We start from the raw sequence: 25,016 nt of genomic DNA, 5'->3' as shown, positions 1-25,016 counted from the left end.
ACATAAGAGATTTTCGCGCCATATTTTTTCGTATTGAAGTTCACAGCCAGGCCACAAGTAGCGCTGGTATTGTTCTGTGTTTCCGTATAATAACGTGGTCTTTCGACTTCTACTGTATTGGTGTTCTGTGGGGTAAAATTAGTTCCCTCGGCGGCGTGTCGGGTCGTCGTAGATGCGTCGTAGTGCGGCCGGCGGGGCAAATCCCACCGAACCGCGGCCTGCTAGCGCGGGGGCCGCTGGCGCATGCGCACAGGTCGCGCGAGAACTGAGTAACGCATCTGCTTCCGTCGGCATCGGTAACTCGAATAGAGGTGGCTACCGTGGGTGTATAGCGAAAGACGCAAGGTGTTCCCTTGACCGTCCGCTGCGCGACATATATAAAGAGAGCCCGAGAGGCAGGACTAGGATTCACTTTGCACCCAGCCACTGTACAATCCGCGGCAGGCAAATGCCGGAGAGCGCGCTGCCTCCAATGACGTCAAAGACAGGCTGTTACTAAACTCCTATTTTCAGTAACGCTACAAAGTGATCTAGCGAGGAGTTCACGTAGAGTTAAATGACAATGATTTATATAAATATGATTTTTCGCTAAGCCGCAAAATCTTCTTGCAATAAAAAGCTTTATTCTAGTATTTATATGAACCAATGAAAACCTGCTTACTTGAGATCAAAGTGTTCAATGAATCATTATAGTTTCCATTAGCTGCAATAAGTAATTTGGAAACTGAAGGTTGTTTTGCAAATTTCTTTTATTTTATCGCTTCATATCAAACCGTATTATTAACCTGAACACACCTGACATTATTTCAAACTCTGCAGCCATAGTTCCGATTAACATTTCATATCGCAAATTACATTCTTTTTGTCACTTTAAATTAGATTGTACAATATTCTTGAGTAATTCGTATTAATTTATGAATTCCTATCTTTCCTTATGAAAACTGAAGCACACTGTGTTGCACACAGCAATTCACTCTTCGAAACAGAGATATTATTCATCTATCTAGAAAGCTACATAAATACTAGTACGATTTTGTATTTGTACCTGCATTATATTATTATGTGTGTATATGAATGTATCGAACCGAGTCATGTCTCACCGTCCGGAACAGAAGGGAGACTAACGACGTGTGCCGCCCAGGGTGGCCGAGCGTTTCTAGGCGCTACAGTCAGGAACCGCGCGATCGCTACGGTCGCAGTTTCGAATCCGGCGTCGGGCATGGATGTCTGTGATGTCTTTAGGTTAGTTAGGTTTTAGTAGCTCAAAGTTCCCGGGGACTGATGACCTCAGAAGTTAAGTCCCATTGTGCTTAGAGCCATTTTGAACTAACGACGTGTATATTAATGATATTGAAGTGTACATCAGTAGAACTACAGCGAATGTTCCAGCATTAATAATTTTATCAGTGTTATGTATTCACACAGCTTATTAAATTCTTACTGTTTTAAGATATGTGACGCTTTAGTTGTGTCGAGGACGGTGATGTAGACGTTCAGTGCTCACATTTTATTGGATCATCTTTGAATTTATTTCTCTGAACATCTTTCTGTCTTTATACATGCAGTTACTGCAGCCTCCTGCGTAAACCATTCCGTATTTGTCGTTTTGACTTATGATGGAATCAGAAGAGAATTTTTCGTTGCTGGGGAGTGTGAACGAAGTGAATGGTGAAATGAAGTCCTATTATTTCGCACGAGAATTTCATGGGATAGAATTCTCCTGCAGTTTAGCCAGCATCATTTATCGACAAGCACTTCTCATGAACGACGAACGACATTTCAACCCCACATAACATGTCAAAGTAACGTTCAGCGGCTCATCCAGCGACTTGCGGACACTTACGGAATCGTAAGCAACGATCACGTGTGATTACGGTTTACCTCGTAGAACGCGCATGTCGTTAATAGAGCAGTAAAGGTTGTACCGAGTAGAAATCGAAATTGAAAAATATATTTGATGAATAGCAGCAGAAGCCTTAATCTACGCCCTTGTTAACGGAATCAAATCGAAGCTCACAATATGCATAATTCTGCGCAGATATGATCGCAGACTTCTTGTTCTGAGACGAGTGGGCGGCGTGACCCAGAAACATCGATGAGTTTATCACTAGCTGGACAGGGCTGGGAGTGCCTAGATTAGCGCTGTAGGGTCGAATACAGTAGGATGTCTTTGAGTTAAGTAAGAGAATTCTTATGCCACGCCCTTACTCATAGAATTTCAACAAAGCTTACAATGTACAATATTCTCCGCAAAACATATAGGGGCCTCTTACTCTGAGACCGTGACGTGAACCAGACACTGAGATGATTGTTTCACAAGCTGGACTGGGCTGGGAATTCCTAGCTGTAGTTTCGAAACCTGTAGGTTCTCAGTAAATGGCTAAGTGGTGCAATACTATCAGAGATACTATCCCCTGCTGATGGCGTGTGAGACAATGACGAGGATATTGTGCTGAGGGGACTTTGCGTCCACCTCACCCTGATCAGCTGCCGAATCATTCGCAATAACCTACAAAGTTGATTGCACTCGTAAAAAGGTGTGGAGTCCACACAATTGAAGGTTATGAAATTTATGTAAAAATCGAAGATGACAAAAGTGAGATTTATTGTGGCAATTGCAAGCTTATATCGAAAGCATAAGCGTATGGGAAATAGAAGTACTGTATTTATCGCAAGGGACAACAAACTCGGATCAGCTGAGATAAAACTGGAGCTGCATGCCAAATTATTTCCTCAAGACTCAGTATCAATTTTGGGAACATTCTTATAACTCGATCTACCTATTAACCACCGGACTCAGGCCCAGATGTGACTGAAAACTGTAAACTCAAACTCATTTTGCTTAATTTTTTTCCCCATTCGGACTGTCGTCAACAGAGAAGCTTGTAATGATACAAATATGTATACGAATAATTATACATTTCTTAGTGTTGGTCATGGTAAGACACATCATTTATCATTGATAAATGCCTTTTCTAAAAAGTACCTACCTTAGATAGGTCGCAAGCCCACAACAGATGGAGATATATTGGATATAATGGCAATAAATGGACCAGACATCTCACATACTCAGAATGGTATCAGTGATAACTTGCCGTTTGTATATGAGGCAGTAGTGAAAGCGAGACAGTTGGGAAAAACGTAAGTAAACTGTTTATTATATCAAGTGTAATCGCGATAACTGTTAAAACATTTGTCCTACTGCTGGACAAGTCTGTCACTGACCTTATGGATAAATGTCTGCGGTCGCCTGTGGTGTGATGATTGTACCAAGTCGTGCTCATCTTCGCCCCAATGAAAGCTATGGCCAGTAATCTCGTTCTTCAGTCGTCCAAAAACATGGTAATCACATGGGGAGATATCATGATCGACTGGAGGATGTGTAATAGCTTCCAGAGAAACTTCTGCAGTGTATTTGAAACATGCCTAGCAGAATGTGGACAGGCATCTTGTTGCCATGTTTATTACGTGTACGCTACAGAAGTAATTTGGTAACCCCTTGCACATCCTCCATACAGTACCAACCGCTCCCCTAGTGTTTTCCGTATTTTCTGAATCCTGAAGATGGATGTTAGTCAACGCCGATCTGCTCCGTAAGAAGAGACACAGGTCTGGGTACAAACGTGTTCCTTAAGCAGATGTGTGCAGTTTTTTATTACGAGGCTAGTGGTAAATGAAAAAGGAAAATGTAGACGGGCAGGGGTTTTTCATTTTGATGATGATATAAATGATAAATTTGTGGAATTCTGGATATATTCTGTGTAGAAATAGTTTGAATGTGTAACGCGAGGAAGAAAATTACCTTCCTGAAAACAACTGAAGTAGTTTGAGCGTGCAGAGACGGGCAAAACGAAGACATTTCCAGCTAATTATCATAGCAGAAGCCTTGCAGCGAAATACAAAGTTTTCAAGAGACATGATATCTTCGTAATTATTTTACGAGAAGACAAGTCAAAATTGGACAAGACGTAGCGATTTATGGAAATACCTGCACAGAAGCTATTTTGTCCACGTTGGAATCAGTGAATTCACGCCCGTTAATTATAGTGGGCGAACGACGCAAAGAGTGCTATTTGCGTCATTCAAAATGGCTCTGAGCACTATGGGACTTAACATCTGAGGTCATCAGTGCCCTAGACTCAGAACTACTTCAACATAACTAACCTAAGGAAATTACACACATCCATGCCCGAGGCAGGATTCGGACCTGCGACCGTAGCAGCAGTGCGGTTCCCGACTGAAGGGCCTAGAACTGATCGGCCACAACGGCCGGCTTGCGTCATTCACCATCTACATAAAAATTATTACGTATCTATATATTTATCTGTTTTATGCAATTATTAGTGTTTGTGTGTCTGTATAATGAAGTGATCTGTCTTAATCGAGAGCAGATGTGAGGCTAGCCACGTGTAGGTTTGGAGAAAGTATTTTTGTTGCGCTAAATTATTTTGGTGATACATTGGTAGGTTTTGTGGTCGCATTTCGTGAGTATTCGTTGACAGTGACGTACATCCAGTGATACTGAAGTATGGCTCAGTATTACTAGAGTGAGTATTCTAGAATTAATAATTTTATCAGTTTTATTTAGCCGGTGAGGTATATTTAATAATTAATATTTTAAGATTAGGACCACTTTTGTTGTGTCGAGAGCGCGCTATACCCAGTGGTGTTGAGGTTCATTGCTCACATCTTATCGACTTATCTCTGCGTTTAGTCCTGTGAAGATGTCGATGTTATTAACATAGAAATCATTGGTGTCTCCTTCGTAAGTCATTCTGTATTTCGTTGTTTTCAGTTTGTGGAGGAATCTATAATCAGGAGTCCCATGCATCTAGCTGATGGTCTGTAGGATACTCACGAGCCTCCGTTAGTTTAGACCACAACGTTTCTCGAGAAAACAATGCCCTCACATAAAAAGGTTTCAAATGTAAAGCGAAAACATATCTTCCTCCACCATTCCCCATTTTGTAAAATCGGGTTTTAGTGGTCCTCTGAGTTGCTCCAGTTGCTCTGAGTGTTATTTTAGAACAACAGTCACCAGAAGAAACTTACTGAAATTTGGATTTTTGTAGGCTGACTGTTACATGGTGTCAACTTGCTAGTAGTCTAGGATTGGTAACCAAGAGAATTTTTTAGTTCTAGTCCTCTCTTTTTGAAAAGCTGGGGTTATTAAAGTGTACCTTTAGTTACTCTACGTATTCAGAACATTGCTCCACAGGTACTATCCCGACAAAGAAATAGTACTGAAATAGAAATTAAACCAAGTTTTTCTCAGCTGCCCTTTTCACACTTTTGTCCGTTTTTCCTTGCTGTATGCTTCTGTAGTTGTTCTGCACATAGTAGCCTCTGGCCAAACACTGCCGACAAGAAAACAGTATTGAAGTGGAAACCATACCAATTTTCTTATAAGGCGACCTTAGCAAAATTATAGTTTCTAAATTTTTCTGACTTACTCCAGTTCTCAACAGTATCCATAAAGACATTTCTGAATAGTTAATAACAATACTAATAATATGGAATCGATGTTGAAGTTTGCTCCCCTGTAGATAATAACATTTTTGTGATTGTTTGAAAGTTTCCGTCATCCTCTGTATTGTTCCAAAATAGTATTTTAAAGCATCACAAACGCTGGAGACGAGTGACGACATTTCTTTCCACTTATCACATTAGAAAATGAAATTCCTGTAAGGAAGAGCTGAGCATATGTTTCTAAGTTTATAGGTATGTCTAGTTTGTTCCCTTTGGATTTCCTGCTAGTTAGCACTGATAGCCGTTCGTTCCTTGTATCTGCACCCAACAAATTCGATCAAACATTTCACAAGCTCTGCAGGCTACGAAGAGAAAGAGACGGGAATGTCACTTGCAGATTGTAATACGTCGCAATAGAACTTTGATACTTGTATGATTAATTTCAGCCATAACAAGTGTTCGGCGACTTCAAGGGTAGTACTATCATCCGATTACTAGACCATCGAGCTTCGATCAAGTAGACAACAGATTCCAAGCTCACTTTTTTATCTGAGTATCAGTGCAGTAATCAGCAATTCTGATGAGAATGTATTTATAAACCCTAAAAATATTTACATGCTTCTGCAAAAAATCATTATAATACTTAGTCAAAAGTGCTTGAATTCCACGTCGTCAAGATTAAAATCGGATGCTCTATTGCTAAACGTCTGAACAGATACCTTGTATGAGAAACTGTGGGAGAAAAAGTCGATGCCATGAAGTATCGCAGTTAACAGATATAAAGCGTCGGAGTTTGGACTGTACCTTTAGATGAAAGGTAGATGTGAAGAATGTCGAAACAATTTATCGGCAATTGTTGTTTCGACTGATCTTTTGTATAGAGGAAGAAGCGTCAGCTTAAAGGAAAACGAAGAACTCATGTTCCAACAGAAATGGTAGCCCGCAATATCTTTGTTCGCATTTGGCCCAGAATCGAGGAAAATCAACTAAAGAAATTTTGAGACACTGAGCTTCCGCAATTACCAACAAATTGAGTTTCAAGTAAGACAAAACACGAGCTCCAAACTGCCATTTTTGGATTGACTGGATGCAATCCGATTCAAAATCTCACGGTCATGAAGATTGAACGTCACGACGGTGAAATTCACTCGGTCGGTCTACATCCATAGCACGTCCATTATTGTATGCAAGAACAGTTTGCTGTGTTCGCAAAGTATTCACAATACATCTGTACACATGGAACAGGTTCATTAGTAAAAAGAATGAAGAAACAAACAGGAGAACTCAGTTCGCACATCAATCTTTATCAGGTCGTCACAGAAACCCCGGTTTCCAGTCTGCGCGTCTTTCAAATGTTGAGCAAGTCTCAAAACACAGATTCCATGCAATATTGGCTTAATGAAATAATTCTCTTGCGTAGCAAGCACAATACAAAATTTCCAGTAGAAAACACGCTGTCTGCGATTTCGACAAAGCACTATTGATTGCTATTCTAATGGCGTTTGGAGACATTCGAGATCTAAAATGTTACTTATCTCTAAAAAAATGGTTCAAATGGCTCTGAGCACTATGGGACTTAAGATCTGAGGTCATCAGTCCCCTAGAACTTAGAACTACTTAAACCTAACTAACCCAAGAACATCACATATATGCATGTCCGAGGCAGGATTCGAAACTGCGACCGTAGCGGTCGCGCGGTTCCAGACTAAAGTGCCTAGAACCACTCGTTATTTATCGCTGTGTTTTAATTATTTAGACGGTGCTACCACTGCACTTCCATGATGTTTTCTACGGCTGCATGTGTCTCATTACGTTCTTATGATTTTCAAAATATTGTGAAATATTCCGTTTCTAATAGCCAAAATGTATGGTATTCACAAAGACGACTATCCCTATTGGCTTAGAAGGCATTCAAGTTTCGGCGCCACGTAACGAGAGGGGAACTGGTCATCTCCATAATAGTGGAAACCAAAGAAAAAAACCGTGAAAAATGAAGTAATTTTAACAACTAAGTATTTTGATGATAACGACAAGAACGATTGCGAATCCGGAATTGTTAAATGGGCTACTACGTTAGTTAATTAGTCCTTACGAGAAGCTGAATGTAGGTACTTAGTATAGACGGGGCTTGATGTCTACCTTTTTTACGGACCAACTATAGGGCGAAGCATCATGGCAACCTTGTATTTTATCCCCTTTATTCAGGTATTAGGATACCTATAGTTTCATTTGGGACTACAAATGCCATCTCGTCCGCAGTAGAGGGGGGATTCAACGATGTGACACATCGTTTGTTACTAATTGAGACTTGCCCAAAGCCAGGTGACAACTTCGTAACTCTTCATTAGATATCTCTTTCAGGACATCCCAAGCCAGCTTGGGTCAAAGAAGTCTACAATGATTCAACGAACACTGACCAGTCCACTACTGATTAATATGAACTACATGAAGTGGAAATGTCACATATTATTTTATTGAATGTACACACCTATCGAATTGTTAGTGTTACTGAACCAGAAAAAAAAGAGCAATCACTGAACTGAAAAAATCGGAGGTGGTAACAGAACACCCTGGAAACTGTTCTACTAAAGCTGGAGTAGATTCTCCGATAGATAACTCCCACGAGTTAACACTTGAACACAAGTGGCTCAATAAAAATGGCCCCCAGAAAACGAAGAGGACTTAATTGCTTCCACGTTCTGAGTTACAGATGGCCACATCTTGTAAAACTAGAAAGTTCGGTACCAGTGTTCTACTGAATGATTATATATTGCAGTCGATTAGGGACAATGCCGATGAATTGTTGCGACTAATACTTATGGATTTGACTGTGTTGTGCAGTTACAGGCCACCATATGTATTTATGATTGCTTTCAGAAGTCAGTTCAAATCAGACCGTCAGATGCAATGAATCGTGTATAGCCTTTTGTGCAAATGGGATCATGCAAACAGATTTACACTGAAGGAGCACAACTCTTAGCTAGAATTTCAAGCCTAGTTAAACAAGGAAGTATGCTGAGGCTAACTACCAATGACGCCAATTCAGATATTTGTATTTTGTTCGATTGGGTTTGTAAAGATGAGTTCAGTGGGGGTCTGAGAGAAAAATGTGTCAGATGTAAGAGAAAGAGAAACTACTAAGGCAACCTACTAGTAACATTAGACTCTGAAACGATTTGCAAACGCAAATATGATAAACTAGCAGCACAGCAATACTACAGAGAGGCAATACTACTTTCCATTTGTAATGGATAAGACTACATGAGCGTCAAATACCGCCCGTACATGTTTGACGAGAACATAGGAGATACTAACGTTACAGTGAGCGTCAAATATTTTCCGTACAGTATGACTCTCAGCATATCTACGTACACTTTGGCAGGTATACTTAATTATAGTTGAGACGGTAATGTAAGCTAAATAGCGCGTTTTGTCACCATTAAAATATTTGGTGGGTAATTGTTTGAATTTAACACTGTGAAATAAACACGTATAAATGAAGATCACTTGCTCAATCCAGTCTTTTGTCTTTACGTCAGGACGTAAATACAGTATTACACCAACATGACGCAGCGATTCTTGTTTTACAAAAACTGACGCATTAAGAAAACGAAACGGCATTCAAAAAAGATTACCAATAACCAAAAAATAAAGAAATTAGCAATGACGATGTAAGTATATGATCATAGTAACATTAACTGTAGGTTGTAATACTGCAACAGATGTGAGTCGTTTAATTTTCCTTAAACACATTTGCGTAGGTCTTCAAAGCGATAAAAGGCATAAACGGGAAACGCTTCACTTCTCGTTTACCATTAAACATATGATGATTCCAGTGAGATATGTGTCATTATAAACACACAAATGATGAAAATGGACAAAATGTGATTAAATGTAAAATATTTAAAAAAATAAACCAAATAGACTATACAGTGAAGGAGAAGATACGTTATTACTAAGATCAAGCCTAACATATAGGAAAAAAATTAAAAAGAAGGAAAGATAACTGATTACCTGCACGTGGTCCTTCCTGCATGCTCTTACGTTGATAAATTACCCACGTCAGTGAAAGAGTAACCTATGTAAAGTGAACGAAAGCACATATTATCTCCCACTTACTTTTCGGGTAGGATATGATTCAGATAGTTGCCTATTAGGAATAATCTAAACCAGGATTTTAGTTTTCTAAAGTACCTTTTCCTTTTAACTGCTACACTGAATACTCTACTTTTGTTACTTCTTAGTTATTTATCATTTATTTGTCGGCATTTTGATTCAGAGCAACTGAAGCTAATCTGAACGCGTAACATTTTGGTTATCTTTCCAAAAATTGAGGGCTGGCTCAAGATATTGTTTTGGTTCCAATTTCAGCACTCTTTGGCCGGAAATACTGTTGTTCTGAAGAAACGTTCAGAGTAGTAACTTCAAATAAGTGCCGGCAGTAAAAATTCCGATTATTTTAAAGTGGTGGCACGTGAGATAACCTGTTTTTGCTTCTCATTTGGAAACTGTTTATCTGTGGACATTATTATTCTGGAGCAGCGTTCTTATATTTGTTTGCTTGCTTTCACATTTATAGACGCGTACTTCTGGAGTAACAGAATTTTAAAGCAATATGAGAACTTCAAAAATCTTTCATATTTGAGGCTTAACTTTCCTGGCGCACTCAGAAGAGTTTCTTATCCTTGCCTACATTCTGTCCACTTCACCTTGACTCACTGCCGAAGCAACGTACAATGACTGGAAACACTCGTAGGAAGATGTGGTGTTCACACGATACAAGATACAGAAATTTAGGTACCAATCAAAACTGACTGGGCGGACTGTATTTGTGGCAAATGAAAGTGAATATTGAAAGCATATTCGTCTGTGAATTGGAAGTAGAGTATTTATCGAAACAGAGAAAAAACTTGGAACCACTTAGAAAAAAAAAACTACATGCCAGATTATTCGGGCAAAACACAGAATCAAGTCTGAGCACAAACTTTACTGACCACCTAACCCACGCCCAGAGTTAAACGAAAACTTTAAAGAAAAACTCATCTCGCCAAAATGCATGTTTTCAGGCATACCATAATGAGTAGAGAGGATTTTAATCATACAGGTATCGTTCGAAATAATTGTACTTTCATAAGTGTTGGTCACGGTAAGACACTCTTGCTGAAAATTTCTATATAGCTTTTCTAAAGAGTACCTACCTTAGATAGTTCGGAAGCCAACTCGTAATGGAAATATATTCATTCTTATGGCAGTTAATGGCCTAGATCTTTGGAGGTTGTTCAAGGACTTGCAACGAAACTCCTGCAGCGAACTCAAAGCAAGCTTAGCTGTATTTGCACGGGCATTTTGTGGCCATGGTTATTTAGACTACGCAGCAGTAGTTTCGTGGTCTACCCTTACATATCATCCAGGCAGGAATTAATTAGTTGAAGCGGGAATGTTTCAGTTTGAAGACGGGCAGAGGGACGTGTCGTTTTATTTGTGAAGAAAGTAATAATTTAAGGGAATGAGGTAGTAATGTGTTCAGTAATAGTGGGAACGTGTTACGTGGAGAAGAGAATTGCAGTACCATGAGAATGGAAGAAGCTTGAGGATGTGCAAACGTGCGAGACAATGAAGCTCCAAGTTATTTATCATAGCACCACCGTGTCAGTGAAAAAGCAAATTTTCAGAGAAGACACGCTTTCTTCGAAATTGTCAACAGAGAAGAGAGGACAAAAGATAAACAGATGTAGGACATAAAATTGAATCTGAAGGTTCAGCAGAACGTCGTCTCGATAATCTTGTGTTTCCAGCGTCGAAGGCTCCAGGCATCGAAAGTGTTAGAAGGGACTTCCCGACCTGACAAAACGAGAATATACGATGCACCAACAGGGCTGTGAACGAAATAGGTGAACTCGTTATTTTAAGTATCGAAACAGGAGGTGTCTGAAGTACAATTGTTATCAGCGTAGTTTCCGAAGCAAGACGACTTACAGGAGCTACAGTGTAAATTAATATAATCTTTGTGAATTAATTTATTCGTTTTCAATATGACCCATTACCAAATTATCGTCCTCCAGTGGACATACTATATACTATATACTACGGCTCCTGCGATATCCAGCTGCTGCAGGAGATACGTCTCAGGTGAGGGAGCTACTACATTTCCCTACTGACAGCCACTATTTTTGACACATCAGTAGCTATTTACATTCGAACTAAACAGTATGTAGCAGACTACATGTAGACGTAAATGACAAAGAAGAATAACGAAGCTGACTAAGTTACTACAAACAAGGGCAATAAACACAAAATATATTCGACTTTTCATTAAGAAACGTAATTTATAAGTAGTCATTACTATTTAAATAAAGCAGTGAACTCATGATTTCGTGAGACCAAAATGTAAATAAATCATTACTTATTTCATCAGCTGACAAAAGCAATTTCGATATTTACCTTCGTTTTGTAAAGTCTGTTTATTTTATCACTTCTCAGCTAATTGTATTATCAAAACTGAACTTATCTATCATGATTCCATACTCTACAGCCATATAGTTTCGATAAACATTTCAAGTCTCAGGTTTAAGTCTCACTGATACTTTAATTCAGCATGTTCAATAATTTTCGGTAATTCGTATTAATTCATAAATTGTTAACTCTCCTTATAAAAAAAGAAGCAAACTGTGTTGACACACGGCACTTCATTCGTCGAAACAGAAAAATTATTTATCCTTCTAAATACCTACATAAATATTGTTACGATTGTACTATATCTGTTCTTACTTTATGTGATTATGTGTGCATATCCGTGTGTGGAATCAAGACATATTCCATAGACAAGAGCTGAAGCAGGTCTAACACGTGTAGGTTGCTGATCTGGTCTTCAGTCCGAAGATTGGTTTGATGTAACTCTTCATGCTACTCCACCCTGCACAATCCTCTTCATCTCCAAGTAATTGCTGCTACTACTTTTTTCTGAATCTGCTTACTGTATTCATATCTTCTTCGCCCTCTACGACTTAAACCCCCTACGCTCTCCTCCATTGCTAAATTGGTGACCCCTTGATGCCTCAGAGTGTGTCCTACCTACGAATCCTTTCTTTTAGCCAGGTCGTATCACAAATTACTCTTCTCCCCAATTCAATTCAGTAGGCCCTCCTTAGTTACGTGATCTGCCCACCGAATGTTCTGTACCACGACGTGTCAAAAGCCTCTATTCGATTCTTGTGTATCGTGTATATCGTGCAAGTTTCACTTCCATACATGGCTACGCTCCTCGTATATACTTTGAGAATGGGCTTCTTGATACCTCCTAAATGTTTACCCCAAGAGGGTGCCATCGTCATTTTACCATACAGTAGAGCGTCGAGCCCTAAGGAAAATTACAGCTGTAATTATTCCTCGATTTCCGCCGTTTGCAGTACCAGCACAGCAAGGACGTTTTGGATGGTCTTAAAAGGCCAGATCAGTCAGTCGTCGAGCCTGTTGCCAATGCAACTACAGAAAAGGCTGGTGCCCCTCTTGAGCAACCATTACACCTGAGGCATTTCGTGATTGTTTATTCACAGTTATCTGTACTGAATGATATTAAAGTGTGCTTCTATAGTACTAGAGCGAGTGTTTTTGTATTAATATTTTAATCCATGTTATGTGTTCCGACAGTGTATTAATTTATTACACTTGTAAGATTTTAAGGTGTGCACCACTTTTATTGTGTTGAGAAATGTCTGTACTCATGAGTGTTCACATTTACTGTTCACACCTTGTCAGCTTGTCTCTGAGTTTAGTCTTCTGAACATGGTTCTGCTTTAATACATACCATTTACTTCTGCCTCCTACGTAAGAAATTCCGTATTTGTCGTTTTGAGTTTGTGATGGAATCAGAATGTGATTAGTGAGAGCTGTGGAGTGTGAACCAAGTAAAGGGTGAAATGATGTCCTATAACCTGACACTTGAATTTGATGATACAGTATCCTCCCACGGTTTAGCCAACGGCAGTTATCGATAAGCACTTGTCACGTACGACAAACGAAATTTTAATCCTGCATTCCAGCCGAATGTAAAATTCATCAGCTTTCTTTGGCAACTTGCAGATACTGACTGAATCATAAGCAACAAACACAAGTGAAAGCGGTAATACTAGCAAATTTCGCAAGTAGCTTATGAAGCAGTGAGTGTTGCACCGAGTTGACGAGAGACGCGAAATTGGAAAAAAAGAATTTGATGAATAGGAGCTGCAGAAGTTAAAATCCACGCCCTTGCTCACGGAGATTCAACGAAATTTGCAATATGCATCTTGTCCGCAGAACTGATCGGAGACCCCTTCTTGTGAGACAAGTCGGCGGTGTGAACCAGAGACTTTGAAGATTGTGTGACAAGCTGGACGGAGCTGGGGCTTAATAGATTAGCGCTGTATGGCTTCCGTAAATGGGTCAGTTGAGCACTACAAACCGAGATCAGATCTATCTAGCTGATTGTGTGTGGGATACTCATGAGGCTTTTTTAGCCTAGGCGACATTCCATCAATTTCACCCTAATCACTTGCCGAAGCATTCACACAATCGTACAAGGATGGGTACAGAAATGCAGGTAAAAACATAAATTGACAGCGGTGATAATTTTAGTTGTAAATGTAAGTGTAAATCAAAAGCATAAGCGTGTGGTATGTGGAAGCAGTGTATTTATTGCAAGAGCCAAGAAACTCAGATCTCGCTGAGATACAAATTGAAGCGGCATTCCCAAATATTTAGGCAAAGTCTTACAACTGGATATATTTACTGCCCACCTGTGACACGCCCAGATGTAACCGAAAACTTTAAAGCCAAACTCATCTCGCTAAATTGTATGTTCCCCATTCCTACTGCCCTGTTTGGAGAAGATTTTAATCATAGCTGTATCGATAGGAATAATTAAGCATTTATAGGTGTTGGTGATGGTAAGGCACCTTGCTGAATGTTGCTAAATGCTTTTTCTAAACGTACCTAGATACTTCGAATGAGCAGACGTGATGGAAATTTATTCGATCTAACGGCAATATACTGACTAGACCTGTATGAGGATATTTATATTCAGAGTCGTATCACTGACCTTGAGGCTGTTAAATACGTGGGAGCCAGTGGAAACATGTTACTGGGGAAAACATAAGATAAGAGTTTATTATTTTAAAAGTAATTGCCCAAAACTGTTGAAATATTTATCCTGCTGTGAGACAAGACTGTCAACGCCTTTACTGAAATATGATCGCGGTTGCCTATGGTTGCATGATTGTACCAAAGCCTGCTCCTCTACGTCAGAAGCAAATCGATGGCCTCGAAACAAGTTGGGAGAGATCGCGATCGAATGGCGAATGTGTATGGGCTTCCAGCGGAATATCTGCAGCATATTCAGAACAAGCTTAACTATATGTGGATGAGCATAACGTTGGTAAGGTTATTTCGAGTACACTGATGAATTTTCTTGGTAAGACATTATATATATAATCATTACAGCTGTAACCTCTGGCCTTCAGAATTCCATATTTTCTGTGCTCTGAAAGAAGATATTCGTGGCCGAAGATGTGCCCAAGACGTAGAGATACACGCCTGGATAGAATCGTGATTCCTTAGGCACATCTACACAAATTTTTGTTACGAGGCAAGTGATAACTGAGAAAGTTAATAGAAGCAATTCTTCGAAGTTATCAGAAGCGAATAAAACACAAAAATAGAAACCAGACGTAAGCGATAAGTTTCAGGAACTGAAGATGCAGCAGATCATCGTCTCCATAATCCTCTGTTTCTTGTGTCGAAGGTTCCGGTCATCTAAAGTGTGAGAAGAGATGAATAGATCTCAGAAAACCAGTATACACACTGCAGTAACCAGGAAAGTGTACGACCAAGATATACTCGTTATTTTCTTGACGGAAGCATTAGGTCGACTGTACTACAATTCTTATCAGCGATCTTTACAGCTCAAGACGATGTACAACAGCAGCAGTATGAATTAATAGCATTTCTTTGAATTAAATTGCTCGTTTTCGATGCTAACTATCTTCAGCTTATCGTCCTCCCGTGGACATCTGATTTACTATGGTACATGCGCTATTCTGCTGCTGCAGAAGATACATCTCAGGAGAGGGAGCAACAACTACTGGACGTGATTCTCTTCGACGCATCAGTGGCTAATTACTTTCGAGCCAAACAGACTTCACCTAGAGCTAAATAACAATGAAGAATAATGAAACTGAATAAATAATTTCAGAACAATAACAATAAACTGAAATATATTCGATTTTTCACATTGTCACTTGATTTTCTCGCAGTTACATGCTTTATCTCACTATTTAAATTAAGCAGTGAAATCGTGCTTACCTGAGAGCAAAATGTAAAATGAATCTTTACTGTTTGTATTCGCTGTCATATGTAATTTGGAAATTTAAATTTGTTTTTCATAAAATTCGCTTATTTTGCCACTTCATATCAAATTGTATTATCAAAAGTGAACTTAACTAACATGGTACCATATTCTGCAGTCTTAAATTTTCGATAAATTTTTCATGTCGCAACTATCATTCTGATCGTAATTTGAAATCATATTGCTCCATGTATTTCAACCATATTCTGCAGTCTTAAATTTTCGATAAATTTTTCATGTCGCTACTATCATTCTGATCGTAATTTGAAATCATATTGCTCCATGTATTTCAATGATTCGTATTAATTTAAGAATTCTTAACTCTCCTTATGGAAAATGAGCGAATGATGTTGACGCAGAGTACTTCAGTCGTCGAAACAGAGATGTTATTTATCTATCTAAATAGCTACCTAAGTACTAATACGATTCTGTATCTGTACCTGTTTCTATGATTATGTGTATAAATTGTTGCGTTATCTAGTCACACGCCATAGTCAAGAGCAGCAGGAAAGTTAGCCACGCCTAGGTAAAGCCAAACTGTTTGTTTGCTAACGACTTGTTTTGGCAAAACACTAGCGTGGTTGTTGGAGGCATTTTATTAGAGTTCATTGACAGTGTCCTCTATCCAGTGATATTAAAGTGTGCTTCAGAAGTGCTGTAAGGTATTAAGATAAGCACTACTTTTGTTGTATTGAGAAGTGTCTGTTCTCAGTGGTGTTGACGTTCATTGTTCACGTCTTGTCGGTTTGTCATTGAATGCAGTTCTCTGAACATGATTCTGCTTTCGTACATAGTAATTACTGCTCCTTCTTACGTAAGCTATTCCATTATTTGTCGTTTGGAGTTTGTGATGAAACTAGAAAAAGGATTCGTGAATGTGAGGTGTGAACCAAGTGCACTGCGAAATGTAGTCCTATTTCACACGGCAATTTCATGACGTATTATTCTTCAATACTGAAGCCAACGACACTAATCGACAAGCACTTTTCATGTACGACCTTTTAACCCCGCATTCCGTTTGAAAGTAAAGTTCAGCAGGTTCATCCAGCGACTTGCATGCAGACACCCACTTATAGGCAACAAACACAAGTACTGCAGATCTCTTCTCCAAGTTACTTTGCTACGGTCGCAGGTTCGAATTCTGCCTCGGGCATGGATGTGTATGATGTGCTTAGGTTAGTTAGGTTTAAGTAGTTCTAAGTTCTAGGGGACTAATGACTACAGATGTTAAGTCCCATAGTGCTCAGAGCCATTTGAACCATGTTACTTATTATAATTATTTACTTCACAGAATATTATCTCATTTCTGCAAATAACCACTTTGTTGCCAAACGAACCGACACGTTCATCTGCCATCTTTCAACTGCCATTTCACTGCTTCAACTGCCATTCTCATTTTCCACTTGCCTCCTAATAAAAACTTGTGCAATTTGCCTAACTAATCACGGATTCACCCAGGACTGCATGTATACGTCTGGAGCAAACCCACGGCCTCGAATATTATGCTGCAGGGGTCCAAAAATATGTAAATCGGATGGGGAGAGTTTGGGTCTTTATGGAGGATGTGTAAGGGTTTAGAAATAACTTCTTCGGTTTAGTCTAAAGAACTTTCGCAACTAAATGCCTGTCTACATAGTGCTACGCTTTCTTTAATACGCTGCAGAAGCTTTGTTGCAAGTCCTTTCCCATTCTGCCAACAATCCAGAACCCACCCCGTGTGATTTCTATGTTTTTGGAGGAATCAAGAAAGAAATTCGTGGAACTGATTTGCTTTTCACAATGAGGAGTACGCCTTTCTACATTAATGATGCTATAGGTACCCCAATCATACTTCCATAATGGCGTTGACAGTCTCATCCCACAGCAGGATACTTGTTTTAACATTTATGGTAAATACTCTTGAAATAAAAAAGAGATTACATCACAGTCTCCGCTACCGTCTGGTTTTCCTGGGCAATCTCTCTTACAACCGCCTCAGAGTCACTGATACCATTTTGAGTACGAACATACTCAGACAGTCTATTCATTTATTGCAATTACATCCAATATATCTTCATCACGAGTAGACTTCAGAACTATCTACAAAATGGTTCAAATGGCTCTGAGCAGTATGGGCCTTAACTTCTAAGGTCATCAGCAACTTAGAACTACTTAAACCTAACTAACCTAAGGACATCACTCACATCCACGCCCAAGGCAGGATTAAAACCTACGACCGTAGCGGTCGTGCGGTTCCAGACTGTAGCGCCTAGAACCGCTCGGCCACCCCGGCCGGCGACGTGTATGTGCTTACACTGTGTACTTTTTAGGAGAGGTGTTTAACAGTTTTGAGCGTCGTGTCTTACCGTGACCAACTCTCAAAAAAGTTTAATAATACCTATCCATATCTTTACGATTAAAATCTTCTATAATCATGAGAGCGTGAATGAGGAACATGCATTTTAGCGAGTTCAATTTCTCTTTGAAATTTACGGTTACAGTTTTGCGTGATTCAGGTGATAAATAGATAGATGCAGTTATTAAGTTATGTCCACATTTTATACTGAGTGTTGTACGAATAATATGGAATGCAGCATCAATTTTTATCTGAGCTGATACGAGTTTCTTCTCTCTTGCGATAAATACACTACTTCCATTACCCATAAGCTTATGCTTCCGATTTACCCTTGCACTTACCACAAAAATTCTTACCGCTCTTAGTTCAGATTTTTACTCCAATTTGTATACATTGTGTTGTTAGAACTCCGCTTCCAATCGTCGTGCGTTGTTGCGAATGCTTCGGCAGCTGATCAGGGTGGAGTGGGTGGAATGCTACCTAGGATTAAAAAAATTCTGAATATCCTACACACTATCAGCTAGATGGATTTGATCTCTGCTTGTAGTGCTTTACTGACCCATTTACGGAGACCGAACAGTTTTCGAACTTACAGTGTTATTATAGAATCTTGTTCAGCTAGTCACAGAATCTTCTCGGTCTCTGATTCACGCCACCCATTTGTCTCAGAACATGACGTTCGCTATCACTTCTTCGGAGAATGCTGCATATTTTAAACATAGTAGAAGTTCCATGAGCAAGGGCGTGGGTTAAGACTTCTGAATCTCTCACGCACCATGTTTTTTTTTTTCAGTTTGGTATTCTACACGACACAACCCTCATTGTTCAATAAATGACATGCCCATTCTGGGAGTTAATCAACTGTCACTTATGTTTGTTGATTATGATTATGTCATTGCCTGCAAACCGCTGAATGACCCTGCTGAACTTTATCTTGATATGGAATGAGTAGGTTAAAATATCGTTTGTCGTCCATGACAAGTTTGTGTTGATAACTGTCGTTGGCTAAATCGTGGTAGTATAATATGTCATAAAATTTTCGTGTTTACTGTTACGAGTAAGCAGAAGAAATTTTTTGGTAAGCCCTTAGACGTCCTCCACATATTCCCGAACTCTGCCATTGCGATTTCCATATAACTGATGCCCTGGTGAAAGATATTTGTTACCGTATATTTGCTCCATACGGGCCTGGGCACAAACGTGATTCCTTGGGTACGTCTGGGCATATTTTTTATTACGAGGCAAGTGATAAATGAAAATTCCAGTTGAAGCCGGTACGTAGTAGCTTGAAGACGGGCAGAGGTATGTGTCAATTTATTAGTGAAGAAAGCGGTAATTTTGAAGGAATGACGTAGTATTCTGTGTAGTAAATAGCTGGATGTGCAGCGTGGAGAAGTGAATTGCAGTACTATCACAATTGAAGCAGTTTGAGCATATAGAGACGGGCGAAACGAAGACGTTTCCAGATAACTATCATCGTGTGGTGAAGTAGCCAATGTTACGAGGAAACTATCAACACAGAAGAGATCACTTAAGAGTAAACAGACATAAGAGAGAAGATACAAGAACTGAAGAGTCAGGAGAAAATCGTCTAGATAATCCTCTGTTTCCTGCGACGAAGATTCCAGAAATCGACAGTGCGATAAGGGGCCAATCGTCATCACAAAACCAGAATTCACGCTGCATCAACAGAGACTGTGTACGAAACAGATAGACACGTTATTTTAAGTAAGGAAACAGGAGGTTGACGGAAAAATAATTTTTGTCAGCGAACTTTACAAAGGAAGATAACAAATAAGAGCAAATATGTGGATTAATAGCAGTTTTCTACAACTACATGTACATGGATACGCTTCAAATCACACGTGATTGTTGTCAGAGGTTTTATCGAACTACCTTCACAACAATTCTCTATAATTCCACTCTCGAAGAGCACACGGAAAAACGGCCAGTTATATCTTTCCGTGTGAGCTCTGAATTCCCATATTTTATTACGATCATTGTTTCTCCATATGTTCGCCAACGTCCACAACTTAATTTAGCGTTCGGAGGAGAACGTCGGTAAATGATTATTCGTGAGAATAATCCGTCGCTACAAATAAACGTTTCTGTTATAACGGTGTCCATCCCAAGTCATGCATCATCTCTGTGACACTTTCTCCCCTATTTCTCAGTAATTCGATAGGTGCTGCTCTTCTTTGAACTTTCTCGATGCTCTCCGTTAATTCTCTGTGGTAAGCATCCCTGACAGAGCTGCTGTACTCCAAAAGAGGACGAACAAGCGTAGTGTAGGCAGTCTCTTTAGTACATCTGTTACATTTTCTAAGAGTTCGCGCCATAAAAGGTAGTCTTTCGTTCGTGTTCTTTTCAGATTAAATAGTTTGTAATTGTAATTTCTAGGTATGTAGCTGAATGTACGGCCTTTAGATTTGACTGACATATCGTGTAACCGAACTTTAAATGATTACTTTTATCACTGAAGTGGATGACCTTATCTTTGCAATTACCAATTTTCGCACTATTCAGATACCCTTTCTAAATCGTTTTGCAATTTGTTTTTATTTTCTGATGAGTTTACTAGACGGTAAGAAACAGCACCAACTGCAGATAATCTCAGACGTCTGGTCAGATTGTTTCCTAAATCGTTCATATAGGTAAGGAACAGCAGAGGCAGTACAACGCTGCCTTGGGGAACGCTAGAAACCGCTTCTCCTTTACTCGATGACTTTCCGTCAATGACTATGAACTGTGACCTCTCTGACACGAAACTACGAATCCGACCACATAACTGAGACGATATTTCATAAGCGCGCCATTTCAACACTTACCTCTTTTCTGAATTAATTTATTCCTTTTCGATACGACCCATCGTCAACTTTTCGTCCTCCCGTGGATATCTGATGGAACAAATACGTTTCCCTACTGGAAGCCATTCACTTGTCCACATCTGTGACTGTTTAGATTAGAGGAAACGTTACGTAGCAGATCTCACGTCGAGATGAATGACACAGAGCAACAATGAAACTGGATGAGTTGTATAAGAAAAAGGAAAATAAATTCAAGTAAATTCGGTTATTTATAAAGACGCACAGTTTTATCGCAGTCCCATTATTTAAATGAAGCAGTGAAGTTATGCTTACTTAAGAACTAAGACTGAAATTAATCATTCTTATTTCCATTAGCTGACATAAGCAATCTGGATATTTAAGTTTGTATTGTAAAATTGGTATATTTCACCACTTCACGCCAAACTGTATAAAAAAACTGAACTTAACTAACACAATTTTATAGTCTGCAGCCACAAAGTTTTGATAAACAATTCATGTCACAATCTTCATCTTGATTGTTATTTGAAATTTGACTGCTCAATATTGATCAATAATTAATTTTTTTGCAAATAATTTGAATTAATTTATAAATTCTTAACCTTCCTTATGATAAATAAAGCAAACTCTGTCGACACATAGCAGTTCAGTCGTTCAAACAAAAACATTTTTTATCTGTCTAAATAGCTTGATAAATACTACCACGAATCTACATCTTTGCCCCTCTTTCTATGGTTAAGTGTGTATATGCACGTGTCGAATGAAGTCATACGTCATACTCAAAAGCAGAAGGGAGGCTACCTACATGTAGGTAAGGCGAAAGTATTTATTAAGTACTCAATTATTTTGTCGAAACAGAAACAGGTTTGGTGGTAGCATTTCGGGAGTGATCATTGACAGTGAGTTCTATGAGTGATATTAAAGTGTGCTTCAGTAGTACTATAATAATTTTATATGTGCAGGATGTTAAATTATTACTCTTCCAGTGTATGCACTATTGTAGTTGTGTCGAGAACTGTCTATACTCAGTGGTGTTGACCTTCATTGCATCATCTTATCGGTGTACATCTGAATTTATTCCTCTGAACATGTCTTTGCCTTTATACATAGTAGTTACTGCTGGATCCTACGAGTCAATTCCTCTCGACATGTTTTTGCCTTCATACATAGCAGTTACTGCTGGATCCTACGTAAGCCATTCTGCATTTGTAGCTTTGAGTTTGTCATGGAGTTACAACAGGATTTGTGATTGCTGTGGAGTGTGAACCAAGTGGACAGTGAAATGATGTCATTTCACTTCACACGGGAACTTGGTGGCATAATATCCTTGTGCGGTTCAGCCAACGGCATCATACAACAAAACCAACTACCGGAACAGCAACCACATATTTGAATGACTGAAACATCTGTCAGCATGAAGAAATATTTAATACATCTATTTCATTTGTTAAAACTAGTTGCACTTACGAGAGGGAGAATAAATGAATTTAGCTGCATGTTGTTTGCTGCGTTTGCGCTGTAACAATTTTGTATTCAGCGTCGTCGACTAATAGGTCATACTGATGGCTGTGATATCCCACGTACTCTCGAAGATTGATTTACTGATGAGCAAACGTTAGGATCAATTTTAGAGGTTAATGTATTTCTCCTCCAAGGATGTAGCCAGTGCAATCGTGTCTTCCATTGCAGTTACTCATATCTCTTGGCATATGCCCGTTGTCGATCCACTGGTCCACTATACAGTCGTGGAAGTGCTGAAACTTCTGGTTTTCGTTCGTACCTCACCTGAATAGATAGCCAACAATCATTCAGCATTTCCATGCTTTATCCCTCCTGTATTGAAGTGAAACCGTATTTACTTATTGGACCTTCATTGAACTAGCCATGATCTTGAATAATGTATCATTTTATACGTAAAATTTGCCGCTCTTTTCAAATCTTAAATTTAAATATTAGGGTCCTCATTTTAAGAAAATCACTTTAAGTTGCAAAAAACCGTAAAAATCACTTCAAGCTCACGGTCACTAGTTGCAATTCGTGACCCTCTTTGCCACCTACAACTTTTATCTAAGACATTTATCTGTACCCCATCTCCATCCCCATTTATTCTCCATTATTGATTAAAATTTGTCCACCCTCGTTTGCAGGAAACTATTGATTGTGCTTTCCAATGTGGTGAGCAAGGGAGGATTGGTATCTCTCTTAATTCCTTTTGCTGTTGTGATTTACTAGTACACGTCAGACACGCTCTCATAATAACGTATTAATTTATTACGGGTTACACGGTTTTTCCCTCTACCTGGATGCTCTGGCTGACGGAGGCTGAATTTGTCCACACATAAACGCTAGTTATGAAAACATCATTCCGAGTTGTCCAGAGAGAACGGAGGGAGGTTGAGGCCTGATGCCTATTTGCAATACAGTCTACATATTTCCGACGAAGTGCTAGGATCTGCTTGCCGTGGGCTTGATGGCTCTGCCTGCCTTCTTAATAGTACTGTTTTCATCAGTAGCCAGGTCGGATGCGATTGCACCTAAACTACTACTGCAAATTTCTCGGCCATTGCTAACATAGTTTTCGATGACGCAGCTGTACTCCACACGACGACCTTAGATATGCTGCCTAACCTACAGGCAAGATACCTTTTGCTGGATATACTGTTCGTCTCTCTAGGTGGGCATTTTGTTAACCTGTGCTATGTCTTATACACACAGTAAGTTTGGTTGCAAGCAAAAGAATTTTACTGTTACATTATTATTATTATTATTATATTATTATTTACAACATGGTCTATAACACAAAGATTACATTTTAAAATGAGTTATGTAGTGGTCGCTCGGCAAGGTTTTATCTATTGTGGTGTGGTATCTTATATATCTTATATATATGCAATCTTTGGTAACAAATCAGTAAAATAGCAGTGCTTACGGTTTTTGCTATGAAGTCATTAATACGTCCAGACGTCATTACTTCTACCAACAGGGGATACGTGTTCTTTCGTAACACATACACTATGACGCCACACTTTCAATGTAGTAATTTGATGGTGGATTAGCAGTGATAAATAATATTCGGATACTTTTGGGAACATACTGATTTATTGTGTTTGGCTGTGAGAATAATCACAACGTTCATGCGACGCGATGTTAACGGCACGTCGGGGGCAGTGGGACACAACTCGCCAGTTGGATAAAAGTACTTAAAATTTGGGAAAGATATGAAAAATAGTAAAGTACGCCAATTGTAGTTTATACGAACATATACGAAAAACATGAAAAAGTAAATGAGTGTACTAAATATCTGTCCTAGGGTGATCTCTGTTAGTGCATGGAATTACGAAGATCAAGTAAATTTAATTTGCTATTAACAAATGGATCTCGAGTTACGTGAATTGACGTTATTGTTGCACAATTAATTTTTATCAACAAACAGATATAGCCTGTTCACTCCCTGTGCTACGCAGCTCCAGATTCAAGCCATTCAAGTCCCTTTGTTCTTAAGAGGTCTAAGGCCTGTTAAATCTCTAAATGTGTGCTGTACGTAATTTTCGGAAAAGACGTTCAGAGTAATAGCAACAGAACAGCACAAATGCTGAGTAGTCACTTAAATAAACGTTTTTAGGTGGTGGATGAATGACTTTAACATTAGGCATTTCGGGGTAACACATAGTCAGACATCTGTGACACAGAAGACATATAGTCATTTGGTAAAAGCAGAAGCGCTGTCGTGGCGCATCACGCAGATATCGACAGTTAAGAAATACAGAACACATACGAGATACATCGAGCTGTACTGACGAACTGAAGATGTGATAATTCCACACATGTCATAGACAGACCGACGGTTGCACAGTGATAACAGCACCATGAAACAATATTCTACCGGCAAGTGGCACGTGTTTTTATCGCATGACGTTCTTATATTATTCCTCGCAGGCCGTCTTTATGCCATGTTACTATTGCTTGATCAGGAATCTTATTCACGAAATTCTGGAATTCGCCAAAACTT

Source organism: Schistocerca cancellata, chromosome 4, assembly GCF_023864275.1.
Source record: "Schistocerca cancellata isolate TAMUIC-IGC-003103 chromosome 4, iqSchCanc2.1, whole genome shotgun sequence".
NCBI lineage: Eukaryota > Metazoa > Arthropoda > Insecta > Orthoptera > Acrididae > Schistocerca > Schistocerca cancellata.
This window is presented reverse-complemented; position numbering follows the sequence as displayed.